Here is an 11,158-nt window from a genome sequence, read left to right on the forward strand (position 1 = left end):
CACGAGATTCCTTGCCATGGCAATGGCACTCTAATATCACAATGTAAAACTGGAACCGGCTCAATGTCTAAATTCAACAATGAACTGCCAACCATATAGATACCTTGTTGGCATCTGATGCTGCAACTTACTCAGCCTTTGTAGTGAAAGAACACATACAATCTTAGAGAGATGATCTCCAAGATACTGTTCCTCTTGCAAATATGAAAATGTAGCCAAGAGTAGTTCTCCTACTATCTCTACAACCCACATAATCTGCATCCATGTAACCAAAAATACATGCATCATTGTTATTGAAGCATAAACACCTGCTTGCTATGCCCTTAAAGTATCGGAGGATGTTTTTCACTGCTGTCCATGCTACTTGCTAGGATTAGCTATATATTGGCTAACCACTCCCATTGCAAATGCAATGTCTACCCTTGTAACTACCATAGCATACATAAGATTGGCTACAATTGAAGAGTACGGCACACTTGCCATTTTTGCTCTTTGAGCATTTAACTTGGGAGAATCTTCCTTGCTAAGTTTCAAATATGATGGTAGTGTGATACTCACTACCTTCCCCCATTGCATACTGAAATGCTGCAAGACCTTGTGGATACAGGATTCCAGAGATAACTCAAGAATGCCTCTTTTCTTGTCTCTCTTGATACGCATACCAAGTAAATGATTTGCTTTGCCCAAATCCTTCATGGCAAAGTTTTTGTTATTGGCAATCTCCTCAATGGATTTTCTTATGGGATAACTCGGGAATGCCTCTTTTCTTGTCTTTCTTGATACACGCATACCAGTAAAATAATTTGCTTTGCCCAAATCCTTCATAGCAAAGTTTTTGTTCTTGGCAATCTCCTTAGAGGACTTTCCTACAATGAGCATTTCATCTACATATAAAATGAGAATGACTAAAGAACCATCATTTAGTTTCTTTGTATACAACCAGTGATCCTCTTCACTCCTTTTAAAACCTTTGGAGCACATAAAAGCATCAATTTTTTTTTGATACCATTGCCTTGAACCCTAATATAAGCCATAAAGTGCTTTCTTGAGTTTACATATAAGCTTCTCCCGACTGCTAGGCTATTCAAAACCTTCAATTGCTTCCTGTAAACATCTTCTTCTAGATCTCCGTGAAGAAAGACTCCAAGAACTTGTATCATGAAGGTAACTCAACATTTGAGAATACCCCATCTCAATAAAACCTCACGGAGTACCCTGCAAAAGGCTAAGCAAACACAAAGACTAGACACAATTTCAGAAAGGGCACTTCCGATCTAAGTCTCGAAAATGGTGGAGAAACTATCAAAAAATGCCAAAGAATGGCTCTACACGGTGTACAGTGGGCAGTATCCATACCTCAACGTACATGAGTATGAAATTGCACACAAACAAGCGCCTAAAATTGCTACACGCAGTAAACAAAATCCCTATGGGGATATCTGTTGTCAAAAGAGCTCAATAGCATTGTGTGTGTTTAAAACACGCATAACACGCATATGCCAATGTATAACGATTCGCAGAGAAATTGTTGCCTAAACCACAGTCAAGAATTCCCGTGAAGGCGTTGTACCTTTATGAGTCTGAAAACCTGGAGAAATTGAAATGTGGGTTCAAATACCCCATTGTAAATCCTATTGTGAGAAGATGTGTGTTGGTGTAGACTAGGAATATGATGCCGATTTTTGCCATCAGACAAAAATGCTACACGAATGCTCGAAGTTGAAACTAGGCCAAAATGTGACCGGTGTCGTCAATGTCAATGCCGGGTGTCACTCCTCTATGAAAGAGGTACCTCATCATCTGAGCATGTCATTGAATGCAGTGGTTCGCAAGAAATGGTCCGTCTACGAGAATGCGGGTGTCGGGGGAAACTGTTTGTTTGTGGGAACGTGCGTCCACGAGAATGTTGTTAGATAGTGTCTTTGAAGCCATAAAAGACACGATTTTGTTGCTGCAACCCGAGAGAAGATGCCATCGTGTTAAGGGCCGAGGTCGATGTTGACTCTTTACCCTAGCGAGTGTGTGTGTGTGTGAGCACACCCTTAGAGAAGAAAGTTTTTTTTTCTTTATTTGCTCTTCTTTGTTCCCTTCTCAATTTTTGATTTCACAGCCCAAGTCTTTTCTTTCAATTTGCTTAGCTCTGCACAAATTTGTCTACACTCGGTTTGCAGTAGACTCAACGTGTGTGTGTGAGTTTGTGTGTGTGTGTGTGTATGTGTATGCACAACACACTTAACACCCAAAAAAAGTGCACTATTGATTTTGCCAATTTTGATGATACAATGTGTGTCTTTGTGTGTGTACACACACGTACATGCAATATTGAAGCAAAGAAAATGTAGTGCTACCAATTCATTCCTTTGCACTCCCACTACTGCTGCTCGACTTGCTCGTTGTAGGTCCAAATTTCTCAACAATGTTAGATTGCTCGCTTTATAGGCTACTTCAGATCTATACATTGTCAATTTTCTATAGAACTTGATTTTCTAATTTCCTTTGACCTTATCTTTGAGCTCCCAAGGCTTTGTTCATTACCCAATTCTCTACTGCAATTTTCTATGCCCATAAGCTCTCCAATGCTTTGCTCCGCTCGCTTTCTATAGAACTCTTTTCACACAGTGCTTGGCCAATTCCTGCTTGATGCTTAGATTCAAGCCAAGCCAAGCCAGTCTTTTGAGGGAGCTTCACGTCAGGGGTGGAGAGGGCCGGTGTCGGGCTCCCAATTCCTGATACTAGTTGTGACGAGAGGGCTATCATGACTATTCAACAAACCCTCGTGGACAAAGCTGAGAGGTGGTATTACATACCCACCTCAAAACCTGGCCACACATAAAAGTCTGGTAGAAGGTCTCATCTTCAAGTTCAAGGATGAGAAAACAAATGAAGACTATTAACCAAGTTAGGCAAAATAAAACGGAAGAAATTGAGGGCTAGGAAATTAGTGGAGGAATTGAAGGATTTGGTAAGTAGATGGACAATCCACCAAGTGAAAATAGCATGAGAGAATTTTTTCTTAAATGGCACCTTAGTCAAGGGATTACAAAAAGTAGAAATTACAATCCCCACAAAGAGATTAGAAGAACTCGTAAAAAGAGCACTTGGACTCGAAACAAAGGAAAGAAGAGGGACTCACACACCTTGAATAGTTCAAGTGACTCTAGTTTAGGGAGTTCAAACGGCGAAGGGACTACCAAGGTCAAGACCAAGGAGATCCCAAAGATTTCAATAGCAGATTCCATGAAGGAAGAACCAAAAAAATTAAGGAAACAATTACAAAGCCCTCGCAGGGCAGAGAGCATAAAGGGACGACAAATTGTGTACACAATGTCACACAAATCATCACACCATTACAAAATGTAATAAGTGTGGCTAGTGTGAGAGAAGAGGGCATCTTTGGGAAACTTGCTCCATCAAGCTAATGCCTGCACCCTGAGGGGGGTTCACTATATATCGAACCTATATATCGCATGCATTCAAGGACTTTTTATTAAACCCCTTAGCTATGATATTTTCACCAATACAAGAGACCCTTTTCCTATTCAATCTGTATTTTTTTTTCAAGATCATGTTTTTCAACACCCTTCTATATGTGAAAATGTGAGAAATTATAAAAAAAGAAATCCCTATTGCCGAAGCCACGTGAGGCATTATCTTTTAATTGTAGTGACCCCCCAATGATTACAATACAAGTAGTAGGACCACAAATAGGCAGAGCTATACATAATGGGTGTTATGGCAATCCAGGAACGGGGTAAAAAAATAGACAATGTTATAGGCCACCATATAGAAAATATAGTAACTATTACAATTGTGGCAAGGTAACTTTGCGAGAGATTTTCTAGAACCACTGAATCAGGCCCACCAACCTACACCAACCACTCAACCACCAGCCCTACCATTGACAACATTAGCTATAAAATTTGTAGGACCTAATATGGCTACCATAACTAGAGCTCAAGCAAAATTAGCACAATCAAGTGAAAGATCAAACTTTGAAACAAACAACATGTCGGAGAGTTCAAGTTCAACAACAAGCAACATGTGGCATAAACATGGTAGCCTTGCACAAATTATTGCCAAGCAAAAGTCCAGATTTAGGCTTCAACTAGTGGAAAAAATCCATGGCATGAGACATGCAAGGAAGTAGCCTAGGAGGCACGGGAACTAGTACAACAATGACAACTGGCAACTGAAATGGCTCAACAAGGTAATGAATTATAGGAAAAGATGAAGCAAATGGAGGCTAGTGTACAAAACATTGGTAAGTGGATGATGAAACAATCAAAAGAAGCAAAAGAATGGCATCATTCGTTGCTCATGCCCAAGCTCATGCCATTGTCCTAAAGAAGGATGACAAGAACATCTTAGAGAATCAGTTCATGGAGATGGCTAGGATAATTGATGGAAATTAGTGGGATGCAACACACACTCTAGATGAGTACCTACACGATGACATGTGGGTAGTTGTGAAGGGTCTATGTTTCTATAGTGGGGGACACATCTTCAATTATTTATATCATTCATTGGCCAACTAGTCAAGCCAAAGTTGCTAATCCTAGAAAAAATCCAATAAAAGGCAGTGAAGAGCAATGTTAGTGTGCATCAAAATGACACAAGCATGGGTCTACAAACACACTTCAGACTTTAGATGCAATTGAGGCCCTAATGAACATTCACACCTAGGAAGGCCCTTTCCAAAGCATGACTATGCTACCAAACCAAGCTCAAATTAATACCTCAACAAAAACAAGCACATGTATCAAGAATGAACTCTCCTCAACCTCTTGGGGAATGGTGCCAAAAAGGGAACAAGCTCATAACATCGCCGTAGGCAACAACGAGTACAACTAGACAAGCCAATACAGCCTCTCCCTTTAGCATTGGCTTGGAGGAACAAATAATGGCTTCTTAGGATTGATACACAAAACCCATTCCATTAGCATTGGGTTTCCCTCAAGACAAGGTTCCATTCCAAAAATTCCTAGTTCATAGCTCATTGCTTATGCTTCACACCTCGAGAAATGCCTCAAGCAATAGACATGGTTAGCCATGATTAGCCTAAACTGAATGCAATCACAACTACATTGCAATGCTAGAAACTAGGCCACTTACAAAGCCATCACAAGGTAGTTGGCACAGACATAAGAAGTTCACAAGGGCGAGAAGCCTAAATGATCATGGCTATGGCTCAAAAGGTGGAGTGGGAGAAGAAATTTTTGGAGCTGGAGGAGCAAGTACAAAGTCTCTAAGACTAGGCAACTTCATATCACACCATTGTTAATCAAGAGATAGTAGCTAGGACCATACAAAACTCTTGAATCGGCATCAAGGGGATGGTCAAATTTGTCAATGAGCTAGGTGTGGCCTGCAAGGACACATAGACATTTTTTCTAGGATCAAGCCACAATGCTGGTAGACAGGTTGGTAAGGGCTACTGTAGCCAACCTCCAGGCTTACGATTAGGCAAGTCGGTCTGAAGAGGATAAGGGGGATAACACCATGGCGAGTGATGAAGGGATGAGGACGGAGAGAAGACAAAAAATGAAGAAGAAATGGATGATGAGGGGGAATAGAAGAAATGGACCTCGGGAGCATGAAGCACAAGCGAATCTACTCAAGGAACTGATAGAGATGGGGATTTTTGAGGGACAACCACCAAATTACTCTAAGGAAAAGGGACAACCCAGCCATGCAACCACTCTAGGCCAGTCTCAGGAGAAGGGCCATGCTAAGAAACATAGTTGTGCTACAATGGCTTGTCAAACCAGGCTTGAATCAAGTTGGGATATGGCAGTGGCTAAACATTGTGAAGAAGCCCAAACGAGTTGAGAAAAATCCCTAAATTCCCTTGGGCTCAAATTACATGTTGAACCTTATTTTCCCACTTAGCAAGCACTTTAGATGCATCGTTTATGAATATGCACAAAACTTGCTATTTTTGGACAAGATCACCCGCATTGAACTTTCTAGATGAAATAAGTGTGCCATACCAATGCCCTTGACAAAATTGAGCATGTTTTAATGTGATAAAACATGTCATAGTGCCATGTACATGCTTTGCTGCCTTTATAAGATATGTACACTACTGCAATTGTGGCAACCATTTTCACATATATGACATTATGTACATTACATTATAGCATTTGGTCTCTCATATCAAAAAACATAAAGAGTGAGGTGAAAAATTAAATTTCACATTGTAAACATGCCATCACACAACATCCAACCCCTCTAAACCTGCACATCCTCCAACATGTGCAACAATAGCCTTCGGTAAGCATCAAAACTCATTGTCAGATAACATATCTTCAATTTTATCCTCACTTTGCATTGATCCAAATCCATCATCTTCTTGACTTGCTTGTTCATAAAAAAATCAGTTTTTCCTCTTCTTTTGAATGGTTAAATTCTTTTTCCCACAATGGGAATTCTCAATTCAGTCCCATCTAGCTCATGCAAGGTATAAGCTGCATTCCCATGCACATGCTTAACAACATAAGGACCCAACCATCTCTTTGCAAGCTTTCATATTTTTTAGTATTGGTTATCAAGACTACTAACATACACCAACACCCAATCACCTTTCTCAATATCTTTTGGCGTGAGCTTGTGCCTCTTGTCAAATCTATTTTTATTCCTTAACCTTGCATCTTTCAATCATGATATTGCAAGCTCAATATCTTTGGCCCTTCTTTTTACTTGTTGTATTTGCAAAGCAAGAAGGTCTTCCCTAATAATTCCATCCTCCCAAGTTAGTACATTCCATGTAGGAATCACATCCTCAATTGTCATTGTAGGCTTTTGAACATACATCAACTTAATAGGCCTATAACCAACAATTGAGCTATGTGTTGTACAATCAGCCTATAAGGCATAAGGTAATAATCTTGGCCACGCTCAATTTTTTTGTTCCCTTCAATATTGTAAGTAGTAGTGAGATAGTTTGATGCCCAACCTGGAAAAGAACTCCATGGCTTCCTCAACATCCAACTTACCCCTATGTGTTGTTGTTTTCCCAACACAACCATAACAACTAATCACATCCTCCAAGAAGAGCTTACATATCCCTTCTATGCTTTTTATTCTTAGAGCACGATCTTCAACATGGTTAGTTAAGTCCTCTCATGCAAAAACTATGTATCTCATTTGCCATAAGCCCAACGACATTGTAACCAAATCTACTACCCACTTATAGTGCATAGCCAATGGGTAAGTAGGGTGCAAGCCATCATGATGATGCACATTTGAATACATTTCACATGTTTCACAAGACTCCACAAAGTGAGATACATCTTTATACATACCTTTTCACCACTATCTCTCTTTCATTTTAGTAAAGGTGGCCCATGCACCTCTATGCCTACCATAAAGACTCTCAAGAAACTTTTTGATAAGCTCCTTTTGAGCGTCCTTATCATTTACAACCCTCAATGGCATCCCATTTCTTCATTTTGGATTCTTCCACAAATACCCATCTTTCAAAAAGTAACCATAGGCCTTTCTACGTATTCATTTGATATGATAGACTAAGAACTGATGCATGCATCTCTCAACCCATCCACGCTATATATAAGCCCTTGACTTGCTAAATATAGCCCCTTGAGTGACATCAACATTGTGGCTCTTAGCCTACCTAGTCCTACCTTAGGATTGATATTACTCCCCCCTTGGAGAAGCGTTTTCGTCCTCAAAAACAAAAGTGGTGGTATCTTCATAAGAACATCAAAATTTTCCACATCTCTATCCCTCACAGATTCAATTGTCTATTTGATCAATATGTGCTTCAATGCTTTTAATCCCAAGGCAATGAGTAGTACCTCAACATGGGGAAAAAGTCTTGCTTTTCATGACGATCGTTTAAAGCACCTTGATTTACAAAGCTAAAGATCTTGTCCAGTTTAAAAATTGGAAACATAGAAAAATCAGAAGAACTTCAAATTTGCTAACATAATCGCCCCTTTGAGGCGAGTTGCCATCGCTTGAATCCGGCTCATAGCATAAATTTAAAGCTATCAGATGACCAAGCATGCCCTTGTGGCTTGATTCACACCAACCTCCAGTAAAGAATTAGGCAGACATGATGCAAAGTTTCCCAAAGTTTGTATGTTGATAGCATATTCCATCCTTTGGAAACTTTTATGAAATATGCCCTAAAGTGAAGCCTTGCTTCACAAAAGTGCATCAAAAAGATGAGACAAAACGGATTCTCAGTGCTTTGGAAACTTCTATGAAATATGCCCTAAAGTGAAGCCTTGCTTCATAGAAGTCAATCAAAAAGATGAGACAGAACGGATCCTGAGTGCTTGTAGCCAACATGTGCTCCTAATGACACACATATGTCAGAGCAAAATAAATTCAACCTTGGGCAAACTTTCATAGAGAATTGACCTTGTCAAATCTTATGTTGTATTTAGAATCCTTAGATTGTTCGATAGTGAAATAGATAGGTCAAGAAGCTTGGCTATCAAATTTCATCTTAACTGCCAAACTCTGCTTGATTGAAGCAACATTTGCTTGTCAAGTCGGTATTGTAGAAAATCTTGTAAAACTAATAAGTGCAAAATTTGAAACTTAATCTTAACGTACTTATCGACTTTTTGGAATCACCACCCTTGGCATCAAAAGTCGTAGCACCACATGAATTGATTTGATCATGCAGGGTGGATCACATAAGTAGAAGCCTTGGTTCCACATGAAAAATCGCACCTTAAGTCCCGCTTGCAATGAGTATCAATTATCAAACTTAGAAAAACTTGCCTAGGAACCTTGCCCGAGAAAAAAGTGAAACCAAAAATTCCGGGGTAGGTAGAGAAATATCTCTGCCTGCTTCTTGAACAATAAATGCCAAACATCTAGCACCTCTCATCAAGGCTAGCAATAGGCCTTGCCTTTGTATCATCATAGCCTTGTTGACATAAATTTGGGCTCGACAAGCCCTTGCTTCTCCTTGTACTTCTGATATTATGAAATTTTAAGGGCTTCAAAACACATCAAACAACTTGTCTTGCGTAGGCACACTGTCGGTGTCACTTTTTGCAAAATTGTTGACAATAATCAAAAAATAAAAATCTGAATGAAGTGTACTTGAAGGGATTTGGTTTGAATCCATTGATGGGTCAAATCCAGTAGTCAACAACCCTTTGCATGTCGATGGTTCTCCACAACCACCACCATGCCTTGCATGGATTCTGTAGGAGTTCTGTACTTGCCCGCGACCTTGTCAAGTGCTGTAAAAAGTTGCTTGACCCAAGGGGCCATGCCTATGCTATGGTGGCTTGATGACACGCGTGCGCGCACGTGTGTGTGTGTGTGTGTGTGTGTGAGAGAGAGAGAGAGAGAGAGAGAGAGAGAGAGAGAGAGAGAGAGAGAGAGAGAGAGAGAGAGAGAACGAAGACCCATGCCTCCATGCTTGAGAAGCTCCATATCTCCACTCTCCTCCTTGGTTTTCTACCCTAAGCTCTGATACCAATATGAGAAACTCGGAGTTGACGTATACATCTCTCCACCCATCCATGTTGTATATAGGCCCTTGGCTTGCTAAATATAGCCCCTTGAACCGCATCTCTTGGCATACCTAGTCCTATCTAAGGCCTGCCATTTGAACTCTTAATCAAACCACACTTGTTGCATTGTCAAAGTACTCAGATAGTACACGACACCATTCAATCTAGTCTTTGGGCTAGACGCGATACTTCCTCTAGAATTTTTGTTCCTACCTTACGTATAGCTCACACACTTGAATGGAGTGGGCATAGATTGTTAGATAAATTAGAAGAACTTCAATGATTGGATGAGTAGAGGCTAGCAAGGAGTTCAAAAAGGGGGATCTTCTCTTAGTATACTCATTGAAACAACATGTTCCTAAGCTCAAGAAAAAAGGAAATAGACCATTTGTAATCGAAGACCTTTCCCCTAGTGGATCAATCAAATTGGCAACATTAGATGGAGATGTCATGGCTAATTGGATTCGTGGGTGTAGATTAAGAAAATATTATCTGCCACAAACCATTGATATGTTCAACAAAATACCACAAAGAAGAGACAATATGCCACTTAGACCGATGATGGGTGCACAGTGGGGAATTGACTTTGTTAGTCCAATTCATCCACCAGCTTACAGAACACGGAAAAAAATCATTATAGCTGTCGCATATCATTTGACAAAATAAGCAGAAGCCAAGGCAACTCAGAAATCACTCCACAATTCTTATACAAAATGTGTTTACAAGATATGGACTACCAATTGAAATTGTGAGATATAGGGGGACACACTTTTTAAACGAAGTAATTGAATACCTGCTAGATGAATTCATGATCATACATAACAAATCCGCCCCATATCACCCACAAGCTCAAGGCCAAGCAGAAGACACCAATAAAATCTTGAGCTAAGTCTTGACGATTTGTTAAAAAATCCTTTGACCTTAGTTCAGCTAGGATTGACCTTGAGGTGGGAACCTACCCAAGCATAAGGTGCTTGTCGGCTTGCTAACTAAAGTGCTTAAAGTGTTTGTGGGAACCTTGCCCAAAGCTTGAGGTGATTTTTATGCTTAAAACGACTAAGGTTCTTAAGGTGTGCAATTCAAAGATAAACTCTCAAGAGGCATAAACGTTTCCATGCTTGAATAACTAAGCCCTTGAAGTGTTCAATTCAAACCAAATGACTTAAAAAGCATAAAAGACATGTGACAAAATTCTCCACATGTGGCTCTCATGATGTTCTTGAATCCTATTGGATCGGCTTTAAAGGGGTCCAATGAAAATTTAGATGCATAAAAATAAATAATTAAGTTCTTTCTCTCAAAGAGGAAAAAGAGGACACATGTCCCAAATGATATAATTAAATATTACTAGAGCTAAAGCTAGAGAGAGAGAGAGAGGTGGACCAAGCACGAGAGAGGGGTATACTCTCCCCCCCCCCCCCCCCCCCCCACACACACACACATTCTCTCATTGTGTGGAGTGCAAAGTGCAAGAGCTCCATCTCCTTCTCCAAGCTTGTTGAGAAGTCGAGAGCCTACACCAACACTCTTGGCTATGGAATGCAAATCCAACCAAGAGCCATGCTTCAATGCTTAAGCTTGCCATCTTCTTCATCTTCATTACTATGCTATTATGTTATGCTAAGCAAGAAGAGTGATGATAAGTGAGGAACTAT

The sequence above is a fragment of the Adiantum capillus-veneris genome, chromosome 23 (assembly GCF_014529385.1).
Source record: "Adiantum capillus-veneris isolate H3 chromosome 23, ASM1452938v2, whole genome shotgun sequence".
Lineage (NCBI taxonomy): Eukaryota > Viridiplantae > Streptophyta > Polypodiopsida > Polypodiales > Pteridaceae > Adiantum > Adiantum capillus-veneris.